The 8,483-nt window shown below is 51.0% G+C and overlaps 1 long non-coding RNA gene across 1 annotated transcript; it reads left to right on the plus strand.

Annotated features, from left to right (window-relative positions):
• The first annotated feature begins 542 nt into the window (after window positions 1-542).
• Window positions 543-1,161, plus strand: LOC124659873. Its single transcript, XR_006989729.1, has 3 exons — window positions 543-580; window positions 674-800; window positions 902-1,161. It is a non-coding gene; the product is annotated as an uncharacterized LOC124659873 (long non-coding RNA).
• Window positions 1,162-8,483: the final 7,322 nt, after the last annotated feature.

The following is an 8,483-nucleotide window of genomic DNA, read 5'->3' on the forward strand; positions in this document are numbered from 1 at the left end:
GTTGTTGACCCAAGATATAAATTATCTGCGTATACCGAAGTTGTCATTGAAGAAATTTTTGGGCCTGAAAAAGGGCAGCTAGTTTGGGCAGCAACTGTCACTTGTCTCAACGATCTGTTTGAAGATTACAGGCAGATGTATGCTCCAACTGAAGGAACAGCTGAAGTGGATGACACAAGAGTATCAAAGGTGGTAAGAGGAAGCAAGCTGCAGGATGTTATTGCCAAAAGATTGAAGAAGAACAATGGTACAAGTAGCAATGCCAAGTCAGAACTTGACAAATATCTTGCTGAAGATTGTGAGGACCAAGAAGTCAAGTTTGACATTCTAGGTTGGTGGAAGGTCAATGCAATTCGCTTTCCCATCTTAGCTCACTTGGCACGTGATGTTCTTGCCATACCAATCACTTCAGTAGCTTCGGAGTCGGCTTTCAGCACAAGTGGACGTATCTTAGATGATTTCCGCACCTCACTCACTCCATTCATGTTGGAAGCTCTTGTTTGTACACAAGATTGGCTGCGAAGGACTACTCCTATTGATATCCAGGCGAATATGGAGGAATTAACTCAAATGGAAAAAGGTAAATTTAAATTTGTGTTTGTTTTTTCATGATGACAATATTTTGTAATTGTTCCCTGCATAATACTTGCATTCCATTCTTTACACTTCTTAGAGCTAATTGAAGAATTTGGCGGCCTACACATTGCCAAAGGTAAAGGGAAGGCTGGTAACACTAAGGGTGCAAAATCTGTTGAAGTTGAAAGCATGTGTATCTCCAGACCCGGTCCATCTTCGTAAAGGTACAAGCGTATTTATATTTTCACTTGAAGGTTGTCCATTATTTTGTAGGAATTACCTAGTAGTTCACTTGATTCACTCCTAGTTGTTTCCCTGCTGTTAGTGCTGGACTTGGAGTCGACAATGAAAGCATGGAAAATGATCATGCAAGCATGTACTGGACTTGGGCATTTGGCTGGACCTGGAACTCTTGAAGTTGAAGGAAGCGTTGCATTTTGATGAAGCCATTTACGTCTGGCTATCAGTATCATTGTGTAATTGTGTTTCCTTGAGGCTTAGCTCTGTTTGTTACTTTGTTATGTGAATTGTGATACACTGATAGTCTGATACTACTGCTACTCTGCTACTAGCCTACTACGTTGGTATTTGGTAACTTGGTAGTTGGTACTGGTACAAAGTACAAACTATCTCAATTTGGTACTACTAGTCTACTGCTACTATGTACTCTGCTAGTTTGATGTTATTTTGCTCCAGAAGTGCTAAAATACTGGCGAGGTGCTGTCAAACTTTCTGCAGAATCATGTTTGTTTAATGGGATTTTGTTTCACTGCTATGCACGTCGGGTACTTCGGGATTACCCGAACCCGAACCCGAACCTTCGGGTACCCGAATCTCCGGGTTTCCAGAATTTGAGGGAAACTTCGGGTTCTGATTTCAAAAACTCGAAAAAAAATTAACCCGAAAAACCCGACCCGAACTTTCGGGTAAACCCGAACGCCCAGCATGACTTGCATACCAGCGCATCGGCAGCGGCGACAACACATATGCATGTCTTGCGTCCACGACGGCGATCCGTGTAGTGTCTCCCTGTAACTTAGTGCCTTGCGCACATGCACATACCAAAGTGCTGAACCAAAACGAGTGTGTCGTTGGGTAAAATCTGGTCGGGTGAGGTTTGCAATGCATGACGGACTGGACTAGACCCCGACTCGATCTGGATTAGAGCGTCTTCAGTAGCGTTCCCCAAACCATACCCTAAATAGCGCCGGATCGAGTGTTTAAAGGGCGTGTTTTGTTCGTGCCGTGTTTAGGGGACGTCGCTTCCCAATCACGTCTCCAAACAAAATTTCAAAAATTTAAAACTTGAGCGAATTCATCCAAACTTGCTATATATTACATAGATTCGAACGAAATTCGATTAAATTTAAACTAAACCCTAATCTAGAAGTACTTGCGACGGCCAGAGGCGTCGTAGTACTGGTGAAAGTTGTACATGTCGTTGGTGACGACCTCCTGTTTGACGCGCTTGTCGGGCTCGTCGACGGGCTCGTCCTTCATCAGGCCGCTTGGTTCAGCCTCACCGTCGTCAGTGAGGTCCATGAGCAGCTTCCCGGTGCACAGATGGACATGGCGACCGCCGTGTCGAGGTCGCCGCTCCAGGCGTCCTTTTCGTTCAACGACGCCAAGCACGCCGTTCGCAGCCCTGGATAGTCCTCAGGGTCGTCGCTGCTGCCGCTCGTACTCCGCCAGCAGCGCCGCCTTCCACGCTGCCTCGTTGTCCTGCTCCTCCTTCACCTCCGGCTTCGGTAAGGCGTGGGCCTCTGCCACGGTGAGGCTGCCGCGGACGAAGCCGTTCGCCGTGGCGATCTTGCGGGAGGACGACGACATTGGGTAGAGGTTGGAACGGCGAGGAGAAAATTTGGGAGCGGTGAGAGATTGGGATGAACAAGAACCGCCGGAGCGCTCTTAATGTACAGCGGCGGCAGACGAAGCGGCAGCGGGTCGTTGGATGCAATAAACGCCGGCTTTTCGTTTTGTCCGGCATGCCTGGAGCGTCCCCGGACGGGCTCGGTTCGCCGGACACCGTATCGGGCCACGTCGGACAAAAAGAGGCTTTAAGACCCGTGGCTGAAATGTTTTTTATCCCACGCCCTAAATCCCTTTTGGAGACGTTTTGAGAACGCGGCTGAAGATGCTCTTAGATCCCGACTCGATCTGGACTCGTATTCGGCTGTGGCTTTAAATTAATAGACGGGGACGGCACCACAACTCACCCCAAATCCCCACAATCACCGTAATCGTTCCGCGGCGACTGCTCCGGCAGTCCGATCAGAAAGATCCACCAAACCTATGGCGGTAGAGGACGGCGACGAGGGTGCGCGGAAAAGGAAGGCGGCCGGGGAATGTGAGGCGTTCGACATGTTCCCGGCGCAGGAGTCCCCCATCCGTGTTGGGGGGATTACCCCCGGTACGCCAAAGGCATGCCAAACCGGATGGTTTGAGACATCGAGATACCGGTTTAATTTTCTGACCGGAACACAAAGGTAAGAGTTTGGGCTAAGTGAAGCTAAGCCGGTGTCCCCAAGGGGGTATGCCGGAACCCGGTAAAGAAGATACCGGAGAGAAGGGCCTGTCGGCGGGACTGGTCAAAGATTCTCTTCGAGCAAGAAGACAAGGATGAGCTAAGCAAAGCGGCTTTAATCGGAGCCCCGGCGCCAAAGAGAGAGATGACGCTGAAAGAAGCCGGAGGACGTCGGCGTCCCTGATTAAAGAAGACTCTGGCGTCATCTATGATTAAAGTAGCTTTGTAAAGTAGTTTGTCCAGTCAAAGATGCCATTAGGGTTCCTTGTTCTGTAAGCCACCCTCTCCCCTATATAAGGAGAGGGGGTACTGCCTCATACCGGCGCGTGTCCACAGAGGAGATTAGACGATAGAACCTGTATCCAAGCACTTGTAATCATGTTGAGATCAATGAAGCAAGCGATCTAGTAAAGAGTTCTTCCTCTTGTCTCTCTTCTTGCATACCGGCCTTTGGTTGTGTTCTTGAGGAAAGCATCCGGAAGTTCATCCCATCTGATCGCAAACCCTCCCCCGAATCCTCTAACGTCCATTCGGCCCCAATCTAAGCCATCCTATGGCATCTGTCTGTTCACCACGACGACAGTTGGCGCCCACCGTGGGGCATGAAGTGGCGCTTGCAGGAGTTCACATTCGGGCGGGCATCCTCGAGGTCGCCGGCGAGCGTACGGTGTCCGCGCTCGTGTAGCGCATCTAAGACATGGATTTCATCAACGACAACGCGCGCTGCTTCACCAACGGCGGCATCTTCCCCAAGAACGGCCGCACCATCGAGTTCGGCAGCCACCGCGTCTACTTCGGCACCGTCCCTGTGCGCCAGCGCCTCTCGCCGGTACTGGTGGCACCGGACCCGCCAAGATGGCTCTGTGCTGGCCGCGCTGCCGGCAGCGTCGAGGTAATGATGACCGGTGCGCTTGGTGCAGGCAAGGAAGCAGTGGATGAAGGTGCTGGTCGTGCGGCTTCGACCCGTGCGGCCAAGCCACCGCTGGAGCGCGACGCTGGCGCTGCGGGAGCATCTTCCGCACCACCGGCAACACCACTCCAAGCAGCGATGAACATGCTGGCAACGCCCATCGCGCAGAACATCGACCCGGCAGCGGCTCAGGCGGAGCTGGAGGCACAACGCCAGAAGCTGCTCTCCAACGGCGCCGACATCGTCCGGGCGCAGCGCGAGCTGAACCTAACCCTACGTGAGTATAACGCTGCCCATGGCTTTGCTTCTGTTAGCGCTCATGCTGCTAGGATACCGGAGAACCGGCTAAAAGCTCGCAACCTAGATCAGGATTTGCGCAAAGAAGTTCTTGCCGGCAAGAGTACCTCTGCATCTATTAGCATCGTGGAAAAACCTAAGTACAGTAGCCCGGATAAAACTATAAAAGCTGCTAAAGCTGCAGTAGAGCTATGTGAATCGCTTTCCGGAGATGCTTTGGCAAAACAGCAAGAGCGTGTTAGAGAGCTGCTGGAAACTATTGAGCAGCAGAATGCTCGAGCAACTGGCTATGCTGAACAAGGCCGCGGCCTCAAAATCCGCGCGTTCAACAAAGAATGCCGGAAGCAAGTCCCATGGGCAGGCATCGTCCCCCCATCCGGACAGAAGAAGAGAAAAAGAAATGAACGCACAGCAGATGAATGTGTACGATCCGGTTCTTGCCGGAAAACAACAAGCCGGGCAACACGATGCCGGTAGAAAAAGCCAAGGGGCAGGTCGAGGCTACGCCAGAGGAGGTTATGCCGGAAACAATCATGCCGGTAGATATGAAACCGGGCAAAATTAACGAGCTGCAAGGGCAGCGTATGAGGAGATGCCACCACCAAGGTACCGGCAGGCAAGAGCCGCGGAACCGGAAAGATACGGAGAGGGAGATTCCGAAGTAGAACGAACAAGAGTCTACCGGAACCCCTTGGGGGAACGCCTGGGGGAAAGATGTTTGCCAGACCAGGATGCGAGGCACAGGCTGGACAGAGTACATCTTTCCGAAATGATCGAGTCTGAGGGTCCTCCTGGCCCGAAGTGTTTTGGCCCACGGATCATGGGAGAAGAGCCACCGGTACGCAATTTCCAGCTGCCCCGAGACACAAAAACGTATGATGGCACGACCAAGCCGGAAGATTGGCTGGCGGACTATGTCACAGCGGAAGAAATCGGTGCGCACCGGATCATTTGCTATGGAGATTCAGATCTTGTGGTGCAGCAATGTTCCGGCGATTGGGACGCGAAGGATGCAAACATGGCCTTGTACAGATTTCACGTGCAAAAGATTGCCGGCTTCTTTGAGGGCTGTGAGTTTCACCATGTGCCAAGGGCAGAAAACGAAGCCGCGGATGCTTTGTCCAAGCTGGGCTCATCTAGGCAGGAAATTCCTCCTGGAATAGCCTTAGCTCACTTAAGAGTACCATCGATCAAACCAAGCCCGGAATCGGAATCAATTTTCGTACCGGAATCGCATGTAGTACCCATGGATATTGATGAAGGAAACTCGGGGACTGCTCCCGCAAGCTCGGGACTCGCCGCAGCCTGCATCGGAAGAAACGATGCTCGGTAGATAGCATGGAGATAGATGCACCGGTGTTTTTGGTTCGAGAGACACCATCGTGGGTTAAACCTATTAAGGAATTCCTGATCAACGGCACCTTGCCGGATGACGAAAATGAATCAAGGAGAATCCAAAGAAGGTCCAAAGCATATACATTCATCAATGGTGAGGTGTACAAGAGAAGCGTTACCGGTGTCCTTCAAAGATGTGTGGAACCGGAAGAAGGGAAAGAAATGCTTGAGGAGATTCACCAAGGAGAATGTGGGCATCATGCTTCATCAAGGGCGCTCGGTAGCAAAAGTGTTCCGGCATGGGTTTTATTGGCCCATCGCTTTGGAAAACGCTCGAGGATTTAGTAAGAAAATGCAACGGGTGCCGTAGGTACGCCAAGCAAAATCATACCCCAGCATCCGGTTTAAAAACAATACCATTAACATGGCCGTTTGCCGTTTGGTGCCTCGATATGGTTGGCCCATTCAAAACCGCAAGGAGCAGCATGACTCACATCTTGGTTATGGTGGATAAATTCACCAAATGGCTAGAAGTGAAACCTATCGCAAAATGTGATGGGCATACAGCGGTGAAGTTCTTAAAAGATGTCATTTTGCGGTATGGATACCCGCACAGCATCATCACTGACAATGGAACCAACTTTGCTCAAGGTGAGTTCAAAAGGTTTTGTGAGGACAACAACATCCGGTTGGATTTGTGCTCGATGGCACACCCACAAGGCAATGGCCAAGTGGAAAGAATGAATGCTTTGGTACTTTCCGGTATCAAACCAAGGCTCGTTGAGGCGGTAGAAAAGTCACCAGGGTGTTGGCTTGATGAGCTACCATCAGTGTTGTGGAGCATAAGAACAACTCCAAACCGGTCCACTGGGTACACTCCATTCTTCATGGTATACGGAGCAGAAGCAGTCATACCAACTGACATCATTCATGATTCACCAAGGGTACAGCTCTATACTGAGCAAGAGGTCAAAGAGGCCAGAGAAAATGATGTGGACTTGCTAGAAGAAGCAAGAGAGCTGGCTTTGGCAAGAACAACCATTTACCAGCAAAATCTCAGACGCTATCATAGCCGGAAGGTTAACCCGAGAGTTTTCCGGGAAGGAGATCTCGTGCTACGCCTAGTGCAGCGCACTGAAGGCCGGCATAAGCTCTCACCACCATGGGAAGGTCCCTTCATTGTAAGCAAAGTGCTTCACAATGATGCATACTACTTGATCGATGCACAGGGGTGGAAAAAAGGAAAGGCGGACAGGTCCGGAGAGGAGAGCAAGCGTCCATGGAACGTAGCTCTGTTGCGTCCTTTCTACTCTTGAAGTTGTGGAGTAAGAAGTTCCTTTTTGTACCTTACATGCTATGAATAAAAGATGTCGGAACCTCAAATGAATCTCGGGGACTACCCCAACCTAAGTTGCATGCAACATGTTTATTTTTTCAGTTCACCGGTTGCTTGGTGAACATTTTTTCTTTTCGGTTTAGTAGCGTGCTAAACCTACCGGAGTCTTCGACTCTGCTGCTGTCCGCAAACCGGCTTCATGGCAAGCAAGATAAACCGGTAGCAAGTAAGCACGCGAACCGCGAAGAGAGAGAGTGGGAACAAACAGTCCGGAAAAATTTAACTAACCCCGGTTAAACCGGTTTTTTGAAAAATTTCGAAGTTATTTCTAAGTTCAAGAAAATGCTTGTTTGGTGAAAGAACCTTGCGCTCATACGCCAAAGAACGCCCAGAGAAGGCAGGCAGAGCCAAGGCAAAAGAACCAAGTGTGCATCGAATTGGATGCGGAAACAATTTGGAAATCTTTGCGATGCAGTGATAAAAGCAAAACCAAAAGCAATTATGCTAAGGCAAACTTAAGATAATTGACTACCGGTATAACTTACCGGCATAAACTGTTGTACGGCAACCAAAAGCGAACTTAGAGTTTTACATCATAAACCCCGGCATACCGGGGTAGAATTTAACGGGACATTGTTTTGAGATAAGCAGGACCAAAGAGCATAACACAGTAAATTTTCAAGCAAGTGGATGATCGAGCAGCGGGGCTTCGGGAGGGGCATCGCCGAGCACCGGCATCGCCCGCAGGCTCCTCCTCGCTTCATCCTCCTCCTCGTCGAGATAATCTTGGACGTCGGGAGGGGAGGGATGAAGGTGCGCATGTCGGCGTACTCCGCGATGTGGTACGCGCGATCCTCGCCGCTTAGCGGTAAGAATCGGGTCCGGATCGGTTTCCGCGCCTTCGCGCACTCCGGTGAGGGCATCCAAGTTCAGCTCCGGATACCATGAGCAAGCGACGCGGAGGGCGTAGTCCGCTCCAGCGCGGGCAGCAGAGCACCGCCACTCGCGGATCCTCTTGCCGGCGCCCTTAAGGCGGTCGCCGATCGGTGAGAAAGTATCCGGCACCTCCTCGCCAGGCCACGAGTCCTCGAAGAGCTGGGTAGCTACATCGGGAATGTCGGACAGGTTGCGATCTATGGCGCGCATATGAGACACCCGCGCGCTCAGCGCGACCAGATGGTCATAGGGGGTCCATGGCACGCCAAGATTCTCTTGGCCGTGGGCAGTGCGGTGCTCGTCAACCTTCTTGACAGCAAACCTCTGAGAGTCCGGGAAGAGGCCTGTGCAAAGAAAGAAAAAGGCTAAGGAAAGGAATCCGGAAGAAAAGGCAACCGAAAGGAAAGATAACGAAAAGAAAATGCGATCGGAAGAAAAAAGGCTTGTGGGCAGTAATCGGAAAGTGCAAAAGGAAAGGACTTACGGTAGGCGTGTGCGTCAGTTTGCGCGACCAGCCGGTTGTACTCCTTCTGCTCCGCCTCCAGCCGTGCAGCTTTTTCCTCGGTAGC

The sequence above is a fragment of the Lolium rigidum genome, chromosome 6, assembly GCF_022539505.1.
Source record: "Lolium rigidum isolate FL_2022 chromosome 6, APGP_CSIRO_Lrig_0.1, whole genome shotgun sequence".
Taxonomy (NCBI): domain Eukaryota; kingdom Viridiplantae; phylum Streptophyta; class Magnoliopsida; order Poales; family Poaceae; genus Lolium; species Lolium rigidum.